At 40.0% G+C, this 25721-nt stretch overlaps 1 pseudogene; it reads right to left on the bottom strand.

The window, feature by feature from the left end:
- LOC149155963 (putative alpha-galactosidase B) overlaps positions 1 to 21855 on the bottom strand; it is a 66449-nt pseudogene extending 44594 nt beyond the window's left edge.
- Positions 21856 to 25721: the final 3866 nt, after the last annotated feature.

Here is a 25721-nt window from a genome sequence, read left to right as displayed (position 1 = left end):
CAACAGCTCAAAAAATCATTCACGCTGGATATTACTCGCCCACCCTGTTCAGAGATACTCATGAATATGTAAGGAAATGCCAAAGTTGTCAAACCACTAGTGGAAGACAAACGAAACCAGCTTTCCCTTTGCAACCAATCAACATTGAACAACCTTTTGAACAATGAGGATTGGACATCATTGGGGAAATCACTCCACGTTCATCCAAATAGGATAGGTATATCCTTACAGCTACCGATTACTTTAGTAAGTGGGTTGAAGCAATTCCTTTGAAGACAACAAACTTTGAGGCAATCATTGAATTCATAGATCGGTCCATTATTACCAGGTTTGGTGTCCCAAACGCTCTTATTTTTGATAATGCATATTACTTCTCTAGAAATTCTATATTTGAGTTTTCTATCAAAAGGGGATTTAAATTGAAGTATTCTGCGAACTACTATCCTGCGGGTAATGGTTTAGCAGAATCCACCAATAAAAATCTTATCAAAATCATTAAGATAACTATCGAGCAGAATCATAAAAACTGGCATAAATCTTTGATATTTGCACTATGGGCTGACCAAATAACACAAAAAGCTTCTATAGGCACTTCTCCATTTAATCTAGTATATGGAAAGGAAGCTGTCATACCAGTAAATTTAGTACTTCCATCACTAGCTTTAGTGCAGTTTATTGAAGAAAGCCCCTCATCTTCTATTCAAATTAGACATGATCAAATTCTGAAATTAGAAGAAGAAAGAGAGAAAGCCCGAATTATACATGCAAAACATCAGCAGATTATTAAGACATCTTTGATGCAACTTCAACCAGTTCAAAACACTTACAAGTTGGTGATCTAGTTTTGAAGTCGGACAAAGCCCATGAAGATAAAGGAAAACATACTAATTTGAAGAAAATGTGGCTTCGACCATTCCAAATCAGTGAGAAGATAGGCCCTTCTACATTCATATTGCAAGATCTATCAGGAAAGAGAGATTCTCTTCCTGTTAATGGCCTTATCTTGAAAAATTTCTTCAATTGAGGAGGTAAACCCTTCTCCCTTTGTAAATATTCAATTTTCAACAAAATTTGTGTGCATAACTTATTTTGTCTAGAATCTTAGGAAAATAAATTTGTAAAAAGCCTACCATTGGTATTTGCTATGTTGAAAAATTTACTCAAAAGAAAATAGTTTTAATATTTACTTTTAAGAAATGGAAACCATAAAGGAAAAAGAAGATTCTAGGAAATTAGGTATAACTAGATTCTGGAAACCCCATTTTATTTTTGTGTAATCTTCTCAAAACTTAGAACTATTGTAAATCATTTTAATGTTTTAAAATGTCTGGAAATGGTTATCAATAAAAAACAGAAACTGATTCAATCTTAGCATGTTCAACTCTCATCCTGTCATCCATATTCTCTTAAGGAGAAAAATTTTCATCCCATCCATCAAAGTTTATAATTACTCAGAGTGTAATTCTAAAATATATTTGATATAAAAGATAAGAGGTATTATTATAAGCCTACTTACCATGATCATAGGGGAATAGTTCAACTGACATTACCAATACTGCATACCAAAATAGGGTAATGGCTTATAATTATAAGGCAAGGGGTCTCATCACGAACCAGCTTGTTCAATTAAATTACAACCAGTGAATGGCATTGTCAACAGCTGTCCACCAAACCAGGACAATGGCTTTTTATCTTACAAAACTAAGCAAAAAAAAAAGCAATACAAAATTTATGGAAACATATCTTTTGGACTCATTCTTTTTAATTATACTCTGAAATGGATGGAATAATGAATGATCAAATGGTTAAAAGGTAACCCTGTCGAGACTATAGACGTTTGCCGGCAACAAAGGCTCTACCTATGACAAAGGAGTCATTATAAAGCTAAGTTGGAAATGCCTTTTGTTTTATCATTATCAACCAACTAAGGCTGATTTAAAACTTAGAATGTATTTAATTTTAGAAAAGAGAAGAAAATAGCAGAAATAGTTAACATTACTTTCAGAATCTATGTTTATCTAGTTATATTAGATTTTCTCTATCAGGTAAGGTTTCCAGATTAAGAAAGTTTAAGTATTTTAATTAATTTCTCAGAGATAACTGTTTCTCCCAGTGAATCGCCAATTGTTGTGTTGTACAACAACCCCCCCATTTTATAATTTTTTTATACAAAATCATAATATGAAATGGGTCCCTTTTTAAAAGAAACTTAGATGTGTGAATAAATTGGTATTAACCATCATAAGAAAAACCCTTATCAAAAGGATTAATGTAAATGAAATACTTTAAAAGCCTTTTGAATAAGAAATGAAATGGGTCTTTAAAAATTATAAAATGCTTTGTTATTGCAATAAAGCGATCGGAAGATCGCATATCGCAATAACAAAGGAAGCATGCATAACGATACATCCATTCTCTCCGATACGAAAAGAATATTGCAATCGGGTATCGGGAAAGGGAAAAGGTCAAAGCAACAATTTAAAAGACCCTCCCTAATTTCTCTGATGCGATAAAGTGTATCGCCATTGGCAATCGGCGACAACAAGCCAACACATAAACAAGGAACATTTGAATCCTCCGATGCGATAACGCACATCTGAATCGGCGATCGGTGAAGTCAAATGGCAATTGCGATGTGATTAAGCCCCTTGAAATTCTCTGATGCTATAGAGCATATCACCATCAGCCATCGACAATCGGAAAACAGCACATAATTGAAGGCAGGCTCAAATCCTCCGATGTGATAAAACATATCGCAATCGACAATCGGCGAAATTGCATTAACAGAAACTGTTGGGTCCCTATAATACTAGTGATTACCCCATTACTATTGCAGTTATACCCCTTATTTATATTTTTTTGCCCCTATTACCCCCATGTTGTTATTTCTGTGCCCCATAGAATCCCTCTATTGTTATTTTTGTCGCTTTATATTATTATTGTTAGGTTGGCTGGATTATATTGTGACTCCTTAGACTCCTATATATAGAAAGGAGGTTTTGTCATTTGTATCATCCAAGAATTGTTCATTTATGTAATGTAAAGGAGGTTTCCCCCTCGAAGAGGCTGAATTCTAAGGCGTTGATCTATCTCTTCTATCTTTTCTTGAGCTGGTTTCATAACGGATTCTAGGGTTTCGCTGCTCCAAACAGGTCATCGTGGAATTTTCGCTATAACTTTTTTTCTATGACATTTCGGAAGTCAAAAAAATAACCCATTTTAGAATAAATCGTGTTGAACCTTGGGTCCAAACTTCAGAGCTTTTCGTACTATATTTGAGGAGAGATGATCTGAGGAAGTTGGTCTTTTTGCAGACTCCTGAATTACATTCAAAACAAGTGACCTGGGGAAAATCATCATAACTTTCTCTCTGGGGATTGGATTGAAATTTCGTAAGAAGGTAAAGAAAGAGGATGGATAGTAGTTTCTTGTATGCATGTTTCAGATCCAAATGTTGAAACAGTGACTCGTGGAACGTCATACAAGTTCACTCTACTGAACTAGTCTAAAAGCAAGTCACTGTGGGAGATTTCACATAACTCTTCCTTGGAGAATCCAATTTGGGTCAGACTTGTGGCATTGGAAAGAGGATGCAGAAGGATATTACAGGTGCAATTTTAGAACTGGATGATCCAAAATTACAGAGATACATCATATTCAATATCAGGCTTCTATAAAGTGAAAAAAGGTGTGTAGTTTTTTTTAAATTTTTGTGTAAGTTTGGTTTAACGGAATTCAAAGGGCATAGTAAAGCATTATTATCGGTAAATGATGCCCCGAGGAAAGAAAATTCAAACACTTAGTAAGGAACCTGAAAGCTCTAGCATGACTCATGAAGAAGAGGAAGAAATGCTACATGATATACCAAAATTACAAGAACAAGTGCAACAAATGTCACGCTCACAAAAGATAACAGAAGCTAAGATAAATGGCTTGGAATATAAGATAAATGGTGTGGAATATAAGATAAAGGGCATGGAAGCTAAGATGGATGATTCGAAGACAGATTTGAAGAGAAACATGGCAGATTTGAAGATAGACATGGCAGATTTGAAGATAGATTTGACAAATTTTCTACAAGAAATACTTACTAATGGTGAAAAGGTTGTAAAGGAAACTCATGATGTGAACAAAAGTAGTGCTAATCATGATTCCATAGACTCTAATGTTGGATCGAAGACTCACCATATTCCAAAAATCGATATGAGGAAGTTTGATGGCAAGGATCCCGCCACATGGATATTACAGATGTAGCAGTTCTTCGATCTCAATAATGTGCAAAACACACAAAAGGTACTTATGGAAATTGTATATTTGGAACCAAATCAGTTTGTATGGTATCAATGGCTTTGCTCTCGTAAACAATTTATCACTTGGGAAATTTTTACGGAAGAATTGATAGAACATTATGAAGATACAAAAAGCAACACTTTTTTTAGCCAATTGATAAGTCTCAAACAAAAGGGTTCAGTAATGGAGCACATTGAGGAGTTCCAAAAATTGAACATAAGGGTAAAAGATATTCCAGAGGAGCATAGGATTGATGTGTTCATAGGGTCTTTAAAGGATAATATCCAACATGATGTTTGCCTTTGGGAGCCTGATTCATTAGAGAAGGCATTCAGGTTAGCAAGAAAAATGGAAAGAAAAATTATGGCAACCAGGAAGCATACCACTCACAACTATAAAGACGGAAGTGTTGTTGCCCCTAGTCTTCCACAACCTATAAGGTTGAAACCACAACAATTGGAAGAAAAAAGAGCAAAAGGGCTTTGTTACAATTGTGATAGCAAATACACTAAAGGTCATAAGTGTGCTGAGAAGAAATTATTCTACATAGATTGTGAAGAGGAAGAAGAAAAGGAGCAAGAAAGGTCAAAAGAAGAAGATATACTCCAGGAACAAAGCATAGATGAAGAACAAATAAATCCGACCATATCTTGTAATGCATTGGCAGGAATTACCACTCCTCAAACCATCAAGATAGAAGGACAAATCAAGAAGAAAAAGGTAATAGTATTGATTGATTTAGGAAGCACCCACAATTTATTCATTGTAGGGTAGCAAAAGAATTGAATTGCTTCCTATATCCAGCACCAGAGTGTCAAGTGATGATTGCAAATGGAGGAACAATAAATTGCTCTGGAAGGTGCCATAATATCAAGCTATCCATGGGAGAATATGTATTGACTAGCCCAATGCTTTCCATTCCAATGGGAGGTGTTGATGTTGTACTAGGAGTCCAATGGCTACAATCCTTGGGTACAATAGCTTTTAATTTTCAAGAACTTTTCATCAAATTTTCTATGGAAGGAAAGGAAGTTGAATTAAGGGGTATTGCAGGGAAACCAGGAAAGATAATCAGCTCTAATGGTATGACAAAGCTTCTAAAAAAGGAGCAAAGAGGTGTAATTGCACAATTATGTTCTCTAGATGTTTCCACATCGGAATCATCTATTTCTCCAGATCTCCAAAAAGTCCTGGACAATCATTCCAAGGTATTTGAGACTCCCAAAGGTCTCCCACCTATGCATGATCATGATCATGCTATTCATCTGATTCCAGGAAGTGTTCCTCCAAACATCAAGCCGTACAGATATCCCTATGTCCAAAAAAGTGAAATTGAACGTATGGTTACAGAAATGCTAGAGGCTGGTATAATTCAACCAAGTCAAAGTTCTTTCTCTGCTCCAGTAGTGTTGGTGCACAAGAAGGATGGATCATGGCGCATGTGTCCAGATTGTAGGGAGCTCAACAGGCTCACTATTAAAGATAAGCTACCCATTCTTGTCATTGATGAATTACTGGATGAATTGCGTGGATCAATTTACTTCACCAATTTGGATCTTCATTCAGGACATCATCAAATCAGAATGAAGATTGAAGACATTCTGAAAACAACATTTAGAACTCATGAGGGTCATTATGAATTTTTGGTCATGCCTTTTGGCCTTACTAATGCACCTTCAACATTTCAAGGTTTGATGAATTCAATTTTCAAACCATTCCTTAGAAAATTTGTGTTAGTATTTTTTGATGATATACTAATCTACAACAAGTCTTGGAAGGATCATGTTGAACATGTTGACAGGGTGATACAACTATTGGAGGAGAAACAATTATATGCAAAAAGATCCAAATGTTTCTTTGGAGTCCAGGAGGTGGAATATTTGGGTCATATTGTATCTCATGAAGGAGTTAAGGTAGACCCTAGCAAAATTAAAGCCATTAAGGAATGGAAAATTCCCATATCCATAAAGCATCTGCGAGGATTTCTTGGGTTGACAGGGTATTATCGCAAGTTTGTTAAGAATTATGGGAGAATAGCAGCACCTCTAACAACATTATTGAAGAAAGATGCATTTTCATGGACTCTAGAAGCAACAAAGGCCTTTGAACATCTTAACGAGGCAATGTGCCAAGCACCGGTCTTAGCTACACCGGACTTCACAAAAACCTTTATTGTGGAATGTGATGCTTCTGGAAATGGAATTGGTGTTGTTCTAATGCAAGATGAAAGACCCATTGCTTTTGAAAGTCGTCCAATCAAGGGAAAGTTTTTAAGCAAAGCTATTTATGAGAAGGAAATGTTGGCAATACTCCATGCACTTAAGAAATGGCGACCCTACCTAATGGGAAGACACTTCAAGGTAAAAACGGATCATGGTAGCCTTACAAACTTTTTAGAACAAAGATTATCCTCCGAAGAGCAACAAAAGTGGGTCACAAAGATGTTGGGTTATGACTTTGAAATCATCTACAAAAAAGGGAAGAAAAATGTGGTGGCAGATGCACTCTCAAGAAAGGACGAGGATGTGGAAGCATTGTTGTGCGCCATTTCTATTATCCAACCAGATTGGATAAACGAAGCAAGGGAGGAATGGAAGAATGGAAGAATGATGAAGAAGTGTGGGCACTTATTCGAAAGCTACAACAAGATTCCAGTACGTCTGATGCATTTAGCTGGCAAAATGATTCATTATGGTACAAAGATCGCTTATACCTCTATAAGAATTCCCAGCTAAAACAAAAGATTCTTATGGAATTGCACACTTCTCCCTTAGGAGGGCACTCAGGATTTTTAAAAACTTACCACAAGGTTAAGAAGGAATTTTTTTGGGATGGCCTTAAATCAGATATTCAAAAGTTTGTGGCGGAATGTTTGGTTTGCCAACAAAATAAATTTGAACAATTAAGACACTGGGTCTATTACAACCTTTATCCATTCCAAGCCAACATTGGGAGGAGGTTTCAATGGATTTTATCACAGGTTTACCCAAGTCTGAGGGAAAGAGTGTCATCATGGTGGTAGTTGACAGACTTACCAAGTATGCACAGTTTTGTGCATTATCACATCCATTTAAAGCTAGTACAGTTTCTACTGCATTTTTGGAAACAATTCAAAAGCTACATGGAAACCCAAAGATTATTGTAAGTGACAAAGATCCCATTTTCACTGGAAATTTTTGGACAGAATTATTTTCTTGTCTTGGTACTCAATTAGCTCATAGCTCATCTTATCATCCTCAATCTGATGGGCAAACTGAGATAGTAAACAAATGTTTGGAAGGATAACTTCGTTGCTTTGTATATGATAAACAGAAACAATGGGTCAAATGTTTGCCTCTGGCTGAATGGTGGTATAACACTTCCTTCCATACAACAACAAAAATGACCGTATGGCACTTTATGGGTATCAACCACCATCCATCACATCATATTTAAGAGAAAATTCTAAGGTTCAGGCAGTGGAACATCACATCGAACATCAACAACAAGTCCTCCAACTCTTAAAGGATAACCTCGTGTTGGCACAAAATAGAATGAAACAACAGGCAGATCAACATCGCAGTGAAAGAAGTTTTGATGTAGGTGATTGGGTATTCCTATGGATACAACCATATAAGCAAATGTCCCTAAAGCAAGCTAAGAAGGATAATAAATTATCACCAAAGTATTATGGTTCGTACAAGGTGTTGCAAAATATTGGTACTATGGCATACAAATTGGAGCTTCCTGCAGCTTCTCGATTGCACCCAGTTTTCCATGTTTCATGTTTAAAGAAGGTTATAGGTGATAAGCTCCCAGTTCAAACAATATTGCCAGAACTTGACGAGGAAGGAAAAATTATATTGGAACCAGAAGCAGTCACAGAAATAAGAACTCGACAGCTACGAAATCAATCAATTTCAGAGTATCTTATCAAGTGGAAGAACTTATCCAATGAAGATTCCACATGGGAGGATGAGAATTTTATGCAGAAGTATCTAGAACTACTCAAGTGTTGAGGACAACACTTTTTTGAAGGAGAGGGGCATGTTGGGTCCCTATAATACTAGTGATTACCCCATTACTATTGTAGTTATACCCCTTATTTATATTGTTGTGCCCCTATTACCCCCATGTTGTTATTTCTGTGCCCCATAGAATCCCTCTATTGTTATTTTTGTGGCTTTATATTATTATTGTTAGGTCGGCTGGATTATATTGTGACTCCTTAGACTCATATATATAGAAAGGAGGTTTTGTCATTTGTATCATCCAAGAATTGTTCATTTATGTAATGTAAAGGAGGTTGCCCCCTCGAAGAGGCTGAATTCTAAGGCTTTGATCTATCTTTTCTATCTTTTCTTGAGCTGCTTTCATAATAGAAACATAAAGCTTGACTCCATTCCCGATTGCGATATATTTATTAGGCGTGCATCTCAAGGATATATTTAAATTAGTTTTCATGCATTATATCACTTATTCGAAGATCGAAGATATTCAAAGCAAGTGTTAAAGCCTTTCCCTTAATATTCGTGATCGTCGATTTGCAGTTTATCAATGATCATCCATCAAACAAATCTAAGGCATGCTTCAATTTATCATTCGGCATATAAGCAACATGAAGAGCATCTAAAACTGTCTTTATCATGATTGACAGGTTAAAGGGCTAATCAATGAAGTAGTTAAGGGAAGATTTTGCTTTAGATTTTATTCGCGGCAATCTTACTCTAGTCCAGTATCACCTGATCATCGACGTAACTCTTTCATTATAATATTTGTCTATAGCAGCATTTCTCTGTATCACGGTTTTGCATTCGCTTGTGCAGAACTCCGCCGAAATAAGAAATTTGAGGAAAATGGGAAAGAAATCAAAGAAATCTACAGCAAAAATGCAGCCAGCCAAAGATCCAGGGCCAAGCAAAAAAGAGTTAATCTCGGATACTACGTGCCTCGGCCTTGGAAATACTAGTTGGGAGAGCATTTACAATTTAATTGAAGTAGAGGACCCTAAGGAAATTTTAGAGTGAGCCACCACTGACTCAACTAGAAAATCGGAAGCCTCCCTCAAAGATTTAGCTTGTTCATATTTGTACAAAATTTGCAATGGTTTCATGTTACCTGTTTATTATGCTATTTTTGATAAACCTGCCCCTAGGATTTCCGATGAAGCAGGGATCGACTTGATCATGAAAATGATGAATTTGATGACCTATTTTCTTCAGCAGAATCATTATTTCAGCTAAAAACATTGGCCAGGATCAAGTATAAAGATGAAGCGCTGGAAGAGGCTAATAGGCTTAGAGAAAGGAGGTTGCAAACTCTACCTCTAGACTTATTAGCCACTACCCAAGCAATCCAGTCAAGCGAGCCTGAACAACAAACTATTGACAAACCTCCTGCTGTGGAAAAAATTCCTGAGAAAGGAAAAGAGCCAGAACAGGAAAAAGGTTGTGAACACATGGATATAGATAAGTTCGAATTGATCCCAAGCTCCTTAAAGAATGGCAACAGTTTGATTCCATTATAAGCAATCCTGAGAATCCACAAGGTTTTAGTATGCCTAAAGTGACAATTCGTCAGAAAATAGCAACAAGAACGGTTCCAATTGAAGGAACAAGCGGCCTGCCCATAAGTAAATATGTAGAGATAATTCCTAAGGATCCATCGGATGAAATTGTTTTGCATATAGAAGACATACCACCTTTAGATGTCTTTTACAGACCTAAGCATAGAGCTGTAGTAAAAAGACAAAGGAAAAAGAGAAGGCTTGATCAATCTTCTCTTTTACCCGCACAGACAGAGATGGCTAATGTGGTATGGAAAGAAGAATTCAATCCTTCTGAAGACCTCACAAAACTCTCTCAATATGCCAGGGCTTATTCAGCAGCCAATATGGATAAAGAATTAGAAGTGAGAAATTTACTCAAGGCAAAAGATCAGACAATGGTTTCATTAGAGGCACAGGTATCTGAAAAATAGCAGAAAATAGATCAATTGGAACAACAGTTAGCAGCGTAGCAGCAAATAAAAAACCAACTAAATGAGCAATTACTCAAGGAGAAGTAGAGGATAGACCAAAGCGCAATGCAGAAACAAAAGGAATTATCCACAGAATTGGCCAAACTGAAGACAATGAATGAAAAAATGAGTAAAACAAAAGATGAGCAAATCTCTCAACTATCACAACAGGTAAATTTCCGTTAGTCAAAGCATTGGAACAGGCATGCAATAAAGAATTGGAAAGAAGGAAAGATTAATCGCTGGCATCCAAACTTTAACTTGGGATACCTTTTGGTTCTTCCTAGTTAAACCATATAGTAAAAGAGTAGCACTCAAATGTTTAACCGATGCAATCGGTTACATGATTCCCGAAATTCATGATGCTATGTATTCATCCCAATTGCATTCTCGTCTGAGTCACCCTCCAAAATTGCAACCAATTCTTGCTATCTGCCAGCTCAAGCCAAAGGATGATCAGCCGAAAGAGTGAATCATGCTACCGACTGCAAACAGACCTATTTCAAGGAGATCTTCATGATTTGGTTATACCACCTAATAGCATTTTTATTTCATAGTTAGTTAGCTTAGATAGTATTTATAGACCCTTTCATGTCTTTAGAAAGGGTCCTCAATTTTTGCATAAACTTAGATTGGGAAGTCACACTATTGTGCTTCTGATATATTTTTTTATGAAGACTGGGCCTATATTCTGAATTTTAATGAAGAATGCTTTGATGAGATATGCACTACTGCTTTTTGTGAGAGTATTTCTAAGTTAGAAGACAGAATCTGAATGCGATTGATATCGGAAGGGATTCAAATTACATATGGTACTATTATCTATGAATTTGCTCCATTCTTTTATATGAATCAACATTTATTCAATCTTGTTGTCATTGGATACATGTATGTGTTTTAACAACAGTTCTTATACTTATCACTATTGAATGTTTAAGGAATGTTATTCTTTCAATCATATTTATATCAATGATACATGAAGAAAAGCGTAATATTGTTTTGATGATTACTTTGTCCAACTACTTGAAAAAAGTAATTATCATATGAATAAATGTCTTTGTTTATCAATAGAGTCATCTATATGCCTATTTGTAGATAAAGATCATCAAAAGTTACACTAAAGCAGGAATTTCCCGGGATAGATTAGTTGTTTATAATTTTACTTTTTAGATTAAATCATTCATCCATTATCATTAGACAATAAAAAATCAACCACTTATCCATCCTATTCAAAAACCATTTGGAAACTGGTCCCATTATATCCAGTCGGAGCCACCACACCAAATGGAAAAGGAGTTGCTTTTAAGGTCCGGACCAGGTGGTTTTCCCCGATGTTGATGCAGCGATTTTCGAGGCATCAACATGTCCATATGTAGGGCAAGGCTTTGCAGTATCTCACTCTTGAAATATTCGAAAATTTTTCCAATTCCCCCTTGATGGATGTATTGGAAGAGGATGGACTAACCATGGGTTGACAACCCCTACCCCTTTTCCTACCTACCCTAAAATGGTTTCTAAAGACAGTCTTGATATCCTCATAGGGTAACTGGTAGATGTCCCCTCCTGCTTGTTACACTAAAAAATGTCACCTTGACTACTTACAGTTAGTATGGCTCCAATCAACAAGTCATGCTACCCTTAGGCAAGTCTCATGCCTTGTTATCCATCTCAAACTCAAAGAAGAGAGAAAGTCTTGTAAAAATCATGTTTATCTCTGGGTCGCAGGTTCTCTCTAGCTTACCTGCGGGGACGCTGACCATGTTCACAAAATCCGCGTCCATAGACGCTCTGTATGTTAAGGGACAGGTGCGTCCCTCTGTAAAAGGCAAAATGCGCGAGTTTTATCTTGAAAAAGTTACTTGTGGTTACTTCTAGAACATTCTAGAGGTCGGTTTGATGAAATGGATGCGCCTCCAGTTGGTTCATGTATCTCTATTAAGGGGGAACTTATCCCATCAATAAGGGAGCTATCCCACCCATAGAGGGGGATGATCCATTGATAGTGGACCTGAATAACCTCTTTACAGCACTATAAATGAAGGCATTGAGCCAGAAGGAGAGGAGGTTGGAGCTATACATTTTCTTTGGGTAAATGCTGCAGGATTTAGGTCTTCCATTAGAGCCTTTGTGAGGAGAGATTGTCTTCACTTGATTCTACTTGGGAGAGGGTGAGCTTTGTCAAAGTAGAGGCCTTGATGGACCTGGGAGGAATTTGCACAACACAACCAGGTTGTAAGAGTTTCTTTGTTTCGTTATTAATACAAACTGGTTTATTTTTCTCAATAGCTTGTGTTAATGAGTTATTTCATGTGTTCCTTGGTCTGCATGTTGAATATATGTTTTATTATATGAAATGCAAGTGCTTGGTAATTGTTTGATTGTTTGTGGTTGCAGGAATTGACTTGAAGGAGGAGCTCATCCGGATCGTCAAGAACGGACTTCAACAACAGCGTTTTGGAATAAGGTAAGCCTAAACACTTGTAGTTTTCATGTTGTAAAAGGTGTATTTAGAGAAAGATCACTCCATTTTGTCTTGTTTGTCATTAGAATGTCTTAGACTTCTAGGAAGGTCAGTCGTGTCCGCACCCTTGACAGATTCCGTGTGACACTGCTAGTAAGTTTAGAGTATCCAGAAGATCTTCCCTTACCCCTCTAAGCAGGACTACCTTCAATGAATCAGGGTCAAGTGTGCACATAGCCCTTTTGTAGCTAAGCTGGAATCTTTCTTCATAATCCTCTAGTGATTCATCATGCCCTAAGGTCATCCTAAAAATTTCCCCTTTAGTGTCTTTAGACCTACAATAGTCTCGATACTTGTTGTTGAAGGCTTGTTTCATCTGAGCTGAAGTTGTGATTCTATCCCCAGGTAAACCCATGAACCAGAACAAAGTTGTATCCTTGAGAGTGGATGGGAATATTTTCAACTTCTTCTCATCATTGGTGTAATCATAGGTTATACATATGACAACAAACTCAAACAAGAAACTTTTTGGATATTCTAAGGTCAGGCCATGCAAATGAGGAAGGATAGAGGGGATTATATTCTTCATCTCTATATCCCCATTAGTTACCCTGATGGGGAAGGCACCTGGACGCTTTCTCTATTTCCTCTGTCATTTCCATTCTCAGCCATTGTATCAGTAGGAATGGATTCTTCTTGTTCTTCTCCCCCTGTAGGCTCTTCAAATATCTCTGGTTGTTCACGTAAGGCTTCCTCCAATTCACAAGCACCAAAGAAGAGGGAAGGTTGGTTATTTGAAGCGGTGGGGGTATTTGGAAAAACTTTCACTAAGTTATCCCTATTCCTACGGGGCATGAAAGAAGTGTTTATGTTTTTTCTTGTGTTTTTTCTTTCATGCTGTGAAAATAATTTGTAGAATTAAAATTGCAGACTGAATAGAAACTAACTGACTGAATGAAAACTAACTGCTTGAATGAAATCATATTTGTAGAATGGAATGGAAATCAAAGAATGCAGAATGGAAAATAAAGCAAACTAAATTACTTTTGCAAAAATGAAACTAATAGCAGAATATCAAAGAAAAGAAATGGAAGAAAGAAAGAAGTAATCACATATTACTCAGACACCTCCCCGACAACGGTGCCAAAAAGTGATGAGCACGAGTATTGCAACAAGAATGTTGCAACTCATGGGGCTACCAACTTTACTTTATCAACCCGGGGTTCGTACAAACTTTGAGTTGATAGTGTTGTATACACAAGTAAAAGTGGTGGGTCTGCTCTTTGTGACTACTCAGTTGGCGATAGACCACTAGGTTATTTAAGCTAGACTTCTATGGATTCAGAATAATCTTGGTTACTAACGAGGGAAAGAGACATCTACTTTATCAGAAAGCTTGTCTATTGCAGTAAGGAAAAAGAATGAAATCAAATTGTAAAGACACACCATTTTCTAACTAACTGCTAAGAGGCTATGCTTCAAAGGAATACTAATTAACATGCATTCCATCCTACTATCCTAAGCATGAAAATTCAAAACATCAAACATTCTACTATTGTGAATGTAAATGACTAAAATAATTTTGTTTTTATTTTTGTCTTTTTTATGTGAAAGTGTGAAAGCTAATCTCTTTTGGTGATGTGGCACATGGCTTAGGGATGATGGTGAATGGTTAGAAGGTCGGGGAGACCAGTAGGAGACCTTTTCTAGCTTCCTAGAGGATCTTCCCTCAATTTGGCCTCAACACGGGCCACTATAGAAAAACCTATAGGATGTCTTGAAAAACCTACAAGATGTCCTGAAAGCTTACAGGATTCCCTGTATTTCTAAAGGATACAACCGAGAGCAAAAGGATGGGTGTTGAAGGTGATAGAAGGATTAGGGAAGGTTTTTAGTGGATGGAATGAGGCAAGGGAGTGCCTATGACCACTTCAGAACTCAAAACCAAGGTTGGGAGATGGTTGGATTCGCTAAACAAGATTGGAGAAGTTTCCTTGTGAAATTATGAAATTGCTGAGGGTTTTAGTGAAAGAAAATGAATATCATCAGTGGATGAATTTGTAATAATTTTTTTGTCTATGAAATCTATTTGTACCTTTGAAACACATGCACTGCATCAAACATTGACATTTACCCAAAAATCATGTAAACAAGAAGAATTTCAATCATCTAAGAAAACAAAATTTCATGAGCTAGCTATATACTTCATGCATGAGGAAAAATTGCAGAATAAGATGGAATGAATGATGAGATATAATGTAAGACTAAAGATGTAATAAATGATAACTAAATCCTACTCTTTCAAACTGATAAATTGTTGGCCAAAGTATAGAAAACCCTAAATTCCATGAGAAACTAGAATTCCGTCTTTTCAGGGCTGCATAGGAGTTCTTTCCTCAAACCATGATCCCTGAAGGAAGGAGTGAGGCAAAAAAACCTATTGGTATATTTTTGATATTCCTTTATCTCTTATAAGCTACTGCTGAAGTAGAGAACAAATGAGAGCAAACTAATAAGAAACTTAATCAAATCTATACTACTTGCAATGAAATAATTCTAAAGACAAATCAACCATTAATCTATGAAATAAATCTAAGCATAAAAATACAACAAAAGGAGACTTAGTTGCTAGGGTTGGGCCCTAACCCAAGAGCTTCAACCCTTTGAGTTAACTCAGTGCTAGATCAAGGAAATGCTCATTCTCATTATCAAAACATAAAATTACATAGCAATGTCTTCCACAAGTCTTGAACACGAAAATTACTAGTGTTTTGACAGCAAAAATTGGAATCCTAATGAGGCTCTAGGCATCTTTATTTATACAATTGAATTCTCCAATGACTTTCGTAAATCTAGGGAGGCTCGACTCCCAAACTCAAGACAAACTAGCTCTTTGACTATCACTTGATCAGCTGCCTTTTGATCTCCATGAGTTTGCTGCTTTTACTCCGAGCTAGTGTGATTGATGGAGGAATATTCGAATGAGAGAGGAGTAAATGAGGAGGATATAGCTCCTACAATCTATCCTCCTTGTCTCATTTGAGTTTCAGCCTTTTATTAGCTAAAATCCATGACTTTCTCTCACAAACCTACATTCAATGCACATTAGTCCACTATGTCCACCCCCCTTCACTATGTCCACCCCCCTTCCTGCAAGCTTCATCTTGCAACGCGCAAAGGATACATTTATGGAAGCTAAGAAGAGCTTCACGAAAGCTTCAGATTCAGGTAGTAAGGACCAACCAGGGTCGGGGATGGATCCGTCTATTCTTACTACCTTTCTAGAGACCTACATGAAGTTGTTGCGCGATAATAAGGAATTCAAAGGGTTACAGGAGTTGATAACGCGATGAACAGATCTGGTGAACCTCGCGTAGTCTAGAAGTTGGGAAAGCATGCATTGTGCATGGGGAGAGAGATGAGATTGACAGTGCAGATCGGTGAATATGAACTAGATCAGGTAATTCTAGACCTAGGGTCAGACGCAAATGTGCTACCTAAGCAAACCTGGGAATGAATGGGTAGGCCCGCGTTCCAGTGGTCCCTGATTCAATTACGGATGGTGAACCAGCAAAAGATCATGCCCATGGGAAGATTGCAAGGAGTGATGGTTGATAATGAAGGCACAAACATAGTGGACATAGTGGTCCACCTGTCACGCCCTACACCTACGGTAGGCTTTCAACCGCTTATAGCGATGTGCGGCACTACCAATCATTTTCTTTTCACCAATACTTATGATTTTAGACTACACCTAACATTCCACTTATCTTCCTTAGTTTGTGTTTTTCAACCAACTATTATTAATGTGTTCCTTTATACAAGTGAAAGCCCATAACATTCACATAAACAACATTGTACAAGAGAAATGCACAACAGTATAAAGGGAGGGGCAACTCCTTGCAATATGAGTCTGCCCAAATAAATATATATAATCTTCACTTTTACAAGTACAAGTTAAATCTTGGGAAACCCCAAATTTACACTTAGCCAATTTTCAACTTTGGCAAACTCGGTTGCCCAGCTCATCGGCACCTCCACACGGTCACCGCATGACTCACCAACCCTTTGTCCACCTTGTCGCACGATCGTGTTGTTTGCCCAACATGGGCGCGCCTCATTGTCACCAAGTCGCCACACACGGGCACCTCTGCATGAGTCACACCTCTGTTCACAACCTCAACACTTCACCGTTTCCTTCGTTTCGTCGTGCATGGCACGTCCTACCCAAGTCGCCCATCCATGCGATTCTTCGTTTTGGCGTGCACGGCACACCCTCGCCCAGCCACCCGTCCGCATGTCCACCCATTCACCCAACACTCATTCACCCAACCTCGTTCACTCGAGTCACCACATGACTTCACCTGGGTTGCCACATGACTTCACCCAGTTCGCCTGAACAACCTCACCCGTGTCACCACACGACCTCGCCCAGGTTGCCCGAACGACCTCACCCAAGTTCTGCCTAAATGACTTTCCTGAACGACTGTCCGGAACGACTTTTCCGAATGACTTTCTCGAACGAATTCTCGAACAACTTTCTCGAATGACTTCTCGAACGACTTTCTCGACTGAATTCTCGAACGACTTCCTCAAAAACCCTTCTCGAATGACTTATAGAACGACTTCTTGAACAACTTTCTTGAATGAGTTTTACACTCGAGTTCTGCCTGTCGTGCAGGCTCATCCACGCACTGCATAACTCCTTGTTCGAACTCGTGTTGATCGAATGATGGTCGTTTGCCTCCAAACACCCTTTAATATATATGGGTTGGTGGCGGGTTATGTCACCTAGCCGACCCACACCAAATGCCCAATCCGACTCATTCAACATGTGTTTTCTTGCCCAAGAGGAGGGTCGGCCCACCCAACTCATGGGACCGCCCCCTCAACTCGCCCAACACCTTATAAACTCGTTTCTTGGCTCGTTTTGTTTCATATTTCGCACGTCCTTCGCATGGTTGAGTCGCCCTGCCCGTCGCACAGACCGCAGGTCCTAACATCCTCCCCCATTGGAAGTCATTGTTGTCCTCGACAATATCTCATCCCGGCAACCATCTGTCACCAAGATCACCATACCAAGGTATACACCCCATCGATATGTCATACATCGGAAATCATCTCAATCCATGATCATCAACCACCCTGTCACAATCTCCACATGCTGCTCCCCATCGTGGAAGGTTGGCCCCCCCATCTCAAGCTACATGCTTCCTACAACATATCGTGTCGACCTTATCATGTGTCGTCCTCGTGTGAACTACTGCCATGATACTCCAACACAATGCTAACACATCTCTGTACACTTCGTGACCCCATGTTTGAACTAGTCAGGTGATCAGTCCAACTGTCACGCTCAAACCATGAGAATGCACATCCTCATGCCATCATCCGGGGAGCTGGTGCTGGTGAACTGAATCAAGGAGCCTATTCTACGAAGACCGAAGACTTGAAAGGAAGTTCAAGTTTTGCAAGTAACAGGTGGAATATCAGGGTGATTCAGGTGAATGGTGAAATAGGTTTAGCAGAGGTGAAGCTTAGTGCTTGGGCCAAGCTGAACGACAAGGCATGGCAGGTTTGGAAGAATGCGAAGGGAAGCTCTTGCTTACCTTATACAGGTTGAAGTGGATGAAAGAAGAGAATCCCCGGATTCGAGAGAAACCTGAAGTCTTGGAAAAGAATGTTGAAGACGAACTTCTTCAACTTGGTTGGACAATGGAGCAGGATGAAGTTGCAGATTGTGCTGACAAGGAAGAAGAAGCCATGATGATTGAGGATGTTACAAATATGACAACGATGGAGGATGAACTTGAGATTGATCAAGTTGGACTAGGATCGAGCAGCTTACAGACATGGGTGGATGAGGATACTCACATGGAGGAACCTCATGATGATGATGTAAGTACTATTGATACTTGTGTTTCATTTGGGCATTTGGGAGATGAACCATATGCAGGGAAGAGCAAAATTAGTTTATCGATGCTAGGGATGATCTTACCATGGATGAACTATGATGAGACCTTGTATGGAGAAGCAAGGATTGTTGACTGTTGTAGGACTTTTTGGGGTTGTTTGTGACCTTATGATAGAAGGTACAAGGGCCTGTGATAAGGGAGGAACATGATGATTGTTGCAGAGGATTGGGTCATGCTTTAGCCACATGGAGAATTGGCTAAGTGCCCGGCATGACTCATGGACAGATTGAATAGGGCACACACTTGAGGTATGATGATACTTGGGTGGACTTCTCATGGCCGAGACCAAGAGAGAAAGTCTTGGTGGAACCTTTAGTGGGGGAGATATGATGGAAGGGACTTGTGATGATGATGATATGGTTGGGTGACCGAGTTCACTAAACCGAAGATTCCAGATTTGGATGAGGATGACCGATTGTTGTGATGGGTCTACTTGGTTGGACTACATGGGCAACTTAGTCATGGACATCAGGTTGGAGACATGGAGCATGGCAGCCTTACGCAGGGACATGATGCAGGAGCACTTGAAGAGGTGTCACTTATGGGCATCCAATGAGGAGTGCCAAGGTAGGGATGTTGTGCAGGTGGATTGCTAGTGTGACATGGAGATATGAGCGATGGAGAGGTTGTGCACTTATGTACAACAAGGCCATGGACTTGGATGGAGTTGTGAGCAGACTATGGAGCATTCCTACTACATGGAGAGCTGAGGCATCTTGCAGAGACCTTTGGGCCGAGACTTGCATGCTTGTTGGGATGTTCGTTGGAGATGGTTCATAGAGCTCATGATGACATGAGGTTGTGACTTCTAGGGAAACTTCATATATGGTGGACTTAAAGGATCTGATGCATTGAGGAGCTGAGGTCAGATACTTTGATGCAGAATGGGATGCATACTTTCAAGTACATGTATGGGAATGGCTTGAAAGAGTGACTTGATGTGGAGGATCGATATGAGACACTTTGGAGTGATGGAGTTACGACGATGATGATTCCTTGGTGACAACACTTGGGCATGGGTTTAGCCGAGACTTAACCACTTTTGACACATAGGAGCTGATTGATCTATGATCATGGGCAGTACATGGATAGATGAGATAGGTGCATACTTGTTCCTATGGCAGACTTGAGGTATTGCACATTGCAGAGATGATGGAGGTTGCTTCATGGACCTAGATGTGGCACATCGAGAGTCGGGTTGATGAGATGGTCTCTTCATATTGAGGAGATACACATATGGATGATGATGTTGGGGTAGATGTGGCTGATTTCATGTAGCACATTAGTACCAGACATCATGGACAACATGTTATAGATGAGATGAGGACTACTTCATGGACCTGGGCATGGCTTACTTGTATGGAGATGGATTCTTGATCAAGTTGAGGATGTGATGGGATGTTCTAAGAAACAACTAATGGTGGCATGAGGATGTGCATTCTCATGATTTGAGCGTGATAGTTGGATTGATGACCTGACTAGTTAAAACATGGGGTCACGAAGTGTACAGAGATGTGTTAGCATTGTGTTGGAGTATCATGGCAGCAGTTCACACGAGGACGACACATGATAAGGTCAACATGATATGTTACAGGAAGCATGTAGCTTGGATGGAAGGGCCAGCTTTCCACGATGGGGAATAACATGTGGAGATTGCGACGAGATGGTTGATGATCATGGATTGAGATGATTTCTGATGTATGACATACCGATGGGGTGTATACCTTGGTATGGCGATCTTGGTGACAGATGGTTGCCAGGATGAGATATTGTCAAGGACGATAATGACTTCAAGTGGGGGAGGATGTTAGGACCTGCGGTCCATGCGACGGGCAGGGGCGACTCAACCATGCGAAGGATGTGTGAAATATGAAATCAAATGAGCCAAGAAACGAGTTTATAAGGTGTTGGGAGAGTTGAGGGGGCGGTCTCATGAGTTGCACAGGCTGACCCTCCTCTTGGGCGAGACAACACATGTTGAATGAGTCACCTTGGGTGTTCGGTGTGGGTCGGTCGGGTGACATAACCCGCCACCCGCCCGTATATATTGGAGGGTGTTTGGAGGCAAACAACCATCATTCGATCAACACGAGTTTGAACAAGGAGTTTTGTAGTGCATGGATGAGCCTACACGACGGGCGGAACTTGGGTGTAAAACTCATTCAAGAAAGTCGTTTGAGAAGTCGTTCGAGAAGTCATTCAAGAAAGTCATTCGAGAAGTCGTTTGAGAATTCGTTCGAGAAAGTCGTTCGAGAAAGTCGTTCGGCAAGTCGTTCGAGAATTCATTCGAGAAAGTCGTTCAGAAAAGTCATTCAATAAAGTCCTTCAAGCAGAACTCGGGCGAGGTTTTCAGGCAAGAAACTCGGGCGAGGTCATTTGGGCAACCCGGGCGAGGTCGTGTGGCGACCTGGGTGAGGTCATTCGGGCGACCCGGGTGAAGTCGTGTGGTGACCCGGGTGAGGTCGTTCGGGCGAACCGAGTGAAGTCGTGTGGCGACCCAGGTGAAGTCGTGTGGCGACTCGGGTGAATGAGCTCGGGTGAACGAGTTAGGTGAACCAGTGGACGTGCCCCTTCATTATCAACCATCATTCCTTGAAATCTTCCCATGGGCATGATCTTTTGTTGGTTCGCCATCCATAATTGAATCAGGGACCACTGGAATGTGGGCCTACCCATTCATTCCCAGGTTTGCTTAGGTAGCACATTTGCGTCTGACCCTAGGTCTAGAATTAACTGATCTATTTCATATTCACCGATCTACACTGCCAATCTCATCTCTCTCCCCGTGCGTAATGCGTGCTTTCCCAACGTCTATACTACGCGGGGTTCACCAGATCCTGTTCATTTCATTATCAACTCCTGTAACCCTTTGACTTCTTTATTATTGCGCAATAGCTTCATGTAGGTCTTTAGAGAGGTAGTAAGAATGTACAGATCCATCCCCAACTCTGGTTGGCCCTTACTACCTGAAGCTGAAGCTTCTATGAAGCTCTTCTTAGCTTCCATAAATGTCTCCTTTGCACGTTGCAAGTCGAACTCAGGATCCTTTGTAGGAGTGTTACGAACACATGTATCTTCCTTGGGCTTCGTTCCCATGTCTTCCCTAGTGGTCTTGCCACTTCTGAGCATCATGTTTACATTGGGGTCTTCATCGCGAGGTTCAGATTTCATCATCTAGATGTTCTAAGTCTAAGGAGGCTAGTGTACCCCTTTCTCACTCATATGTACGATCAAATGAGGGCAATCCACCGGTTCATGATCAAACTGCTGGAAAAATGAGAAAGACATTCTCACTGGGCTAGTAAAATTGCATGCGTAGTGCCCTGGTCCACCACAACTGTAGCAAATTAACTATCCTCGGCCCCTTCCTAGCCCCATTCCTCCTCGTCCTTGCCCTCACCCTTGAAATCCACCTCGCACCATTCCTACACCTAGGTTGAGGCCTCGCGTTTCAGTTTGCATCCGATATGCTAGTCCTATCCATCATTAGTTCATAGTTGCAACAAGTATGTTCATCATGTCCTACTGAACTGCAGAACTTACAAAGCAATTGTTGTGGGCCCTGCATATAATTCTGCAATAGATGGCAATTGTTTGTTGTGTACTTTCCTCCCACCTAACAGATTTCATACCAGAGCGCGGGTGTCACACTTTGTCCTGCCTGTGCCTCTAGTCTCAATGGCATTGGTCCCCCTCTGGTTAAATAGTTCGCAATTATAGGACAATGATCCTTGTCATGACCCTAACCTTTACATTTTATACACTAGACTTCTTTGCGTGCTTCTGATCGTGGTTCCCTATTTTTCTTCAAGATCTGCATCTCTAAATAGAGGTTTTGTAGTTGCGTGTGGATTTGTTGAACTCCTAACCCAGGATCTTGTATTAGAGTTTCATGGAACCTCATCGCTATCTCTAATGCTTCAGCCTGGGTTGAGATCTTCTATTGTGAAAATGTTGTCCTTAGGTGCAGTGTTAGGGATGCTACAAACCAGGCATGGTGCTATGCCTCCAAAAGCATCATATTAGCCTCACGGATCATACTCTTTAGGCATTGATCCAAATCCCAGGGGGTCTCGCCAGGAAGCATCACGATTTCCTTGAATCCAATGATCAACTGTGTTTCTGATTTCGGTCGGCAAAACCTTTGTTCAAAGCATCCTAGATCTTCGTTATTCCAGCATTTGGGTGATCACTAGAGTGCCTGATATACCAGGTCAATGCGTGATCCTGTAGTGTGCTCACCAATGTAGCCTTCTTAATATTATCATCTGTAACTCCTTGTTCTTCCCATACTGCCTTTACCACGAACTAGAACTATTCTGGTTCCTCATTTCCTAGTCCTTTAAATACATGCAACTTGATTGTACCTGCCATACTAACCCTTGGCAATGGTGGAGGTGGGGTGGGTGAAGATGGGGTGGATGTAAGTGAAGTGGGTGACGGTGTGGATGAGGATGGTAATCGCGGAATGCGCTGCTTTATTAGTCAGATCGCGCTTCTTGGGGAGAACCTAGTGAGATCCTCCTTGCTTTCTCGCGAAAGTGAAATCAGAGGATTATTCCCTAATCCTTTGATCCCTTGGTAGCTCTTTCTGCTCTGCATTATCACATATGTCAATGGATTCACATAACCTTTTTTTCACATAACAACATTTTAATCCAAGTATTTAAGGATTTCATGTACTTATATCGCGATCCTTTGAGAAAATGCCTTTCTGCTTCACTGTAGCTTACAGTCGTGTCTATCGTGAATTCAGTGTTAAACCCCCCTATTATCCGGTCGAGCCAATGGTCTATGCCCTGTGTGATCTTATCTTCTGATGCCTCTAGCTTGTGCACTAATTCCGGTGTCCACACTATTGGTTGATCAAGCTTGTACCTCCCCTGGCTGTCAGCCAATCTCACGATCCAATCATACAGTTCAGAAGAGAAGGACGCGAAGAAGATCTCATGGATTTCTGTATAGACATAGCGATCCAACCACCTCTTCTTGGAGATCTGCAGAGTTTTGTTTTCTTGTACCACAAATTCATGAAGCTCCTAACCTGACCACTCTTCAATCTCTTTCTTCGTAGGGTTCTAGTATTTCGACATCAGACATCACTTAGGCAGATCCTGGTCCGGGCAAATGGAACCATTTGTTAGCTTGTTGGGGCCTGACCCAGGTTCAGAAGTGTTTTAGCCAAACAATTCCCAACACTACCAGCCCTTTCGGCGACAGTCCGCGGAGCGTAGACTGAGGTCTCACCCGAGGTAGTATGGGAGGGTGCTAGAACCAAGTTTCCACACCCTAGCGATGTCTTGATGAAGTCTGGAGGGGTCGCAAACAAATCCTGCACCCTTACGCCATTTCGCATAGCAGTCTAACCTTCGTGTGGCCTAGTGCAAAGCGCGATGATGCACATCCTAGATCCATTACCCGATTGGAAGTATTATAAATCTGACTTAGTTCAGTGGTTCTTATTTTCTTATTTAACTTCTTTAATTGGTGCACGCAATCATAAAACATGCATAAACATATGACATAAAAATATCCAAATCTGAAAATAAATGCACAATATCTCAAGATCAACTTATCTTTATTAACTTCGGTTCCAGTACATTCCAAGTCCACCCCGCACACTCAGCTGTAGGGTTTGTGCACAGAGTTGCTGACTCTACCAGGCCTCTGCGCACACAGCTGTAGAGCCTCTACCTCCTATTACAACCCATGAATCAAACTTATAGACTCAGCCCAAATACCTTGCTAAAGACCCATACAATTCATATGAATTTCCAACTTAATTCACTCTACCCCTAGAGCCTTTCTCTATTTATACATTCCCATGGTCCACGGACCATGGGTAAGCCAACACAATCTATATTAAATGAAAAGATTTTTCGGAAGACTTCCCTTTGACTTGACTCCTTATAGATCGTACTCCACGCACTTTGCAGAGCTTTCACAACACTATTACCCAGAATTGTGAGCTTTAAGCCCCAAAACCGTTACATGGGGGATCCGTTGCCCAACACTTACAAGCTACCTAAATTCATCCCAATGAGGATATTTTCTCTAGAGTACATAAGGTAGATGGTCAATATGGATGATATCCACTTTGTAGCTACCAAGAAGAAGTCCCAGTTCAAAATTAAAACATAGATTGGGCCTTTCATTTGCAGCAACAGGGTGGCAGAGGAAGAAGAAGATAAGATATTAAAGGAAATGATGTTCAACCTTAGCTTCACCTGGTCATATGATCCATTAGGGAACATTTCTAAATTAAGAGTAGAAACCAACTCTACTGCTTATTTTCACACAGCTAGACTAGAGATAGAGAAATACAAAAGCTAGCTAGAATGGGCTGAGAACACCCTAAAAGAGGTAGAGGACTAGTTGGTATCATCCTCTACAATACACACTCCTACCATACAGTAGAAAACAACTATGAAAATAAAAGAAGAAGAGTCCCCTTCAGGGGCTAAAATTTTTAGTGAAGGATTTAAAATTATGTATAGGAAGAAGGCCAAGCTTAGTTCCAAACTAATCCTCAACAACGATTCAGAGCAGGAGAAAATTTTCACCACTAATAAGCCACTTGTTTCCTAATTGTGGGTAATCAGACCACACTGTCTCCCACTACCTCCACGACTTCACAAGAGTAGTAGAGAATTATGCGAACCATCACATCTACTACAGGGGAGATAGAGAAAAGTATAATGGACATTTTCAAGGAGATAAAAGTAAGGAATGAGGCCTTGAAGATTAACACCTACAATTAGTTCTATAAGAAGACTTTTGGTGCTCAAAGCATGCTTCTATCACCATTTGATTTAGAAAAAGGTAAAATGCAAATGGCATTCCTCCAAGCACAGGTTCCCAAGCCCAAGGTAGCATCGGACTACAAGAAGACATCATTTGAGTTTGATGTAAAAGATATACATCCCATTGACCAAATGGATATGCATAAGTAGACTAGGGAAATGATTTTATCCAATGTCACCAACACTGCTATGAGT

The sequence above is a fragment of the Pinus tabuliformis genome, chromosome 9 (assembly GCF_031772625.1).
Source record: "Pinus tabuliformis cultivar Carrire ecotype Pingquan chromosome 9, CPIR1, whole genome shotgun sequence".
Classification (NCBI taxonomy): Eukaryota; Viridiplantae; Streptophyta; class Pinopsida; order Pinales; family Pinaceae; genus Pinus; species Pinus tabuliformis.
The sequence above is the reverse complement of the archived record's forward strand: the minus strand, read 5'-3'. Positions and strand labels throughout refer to the sequence as shown.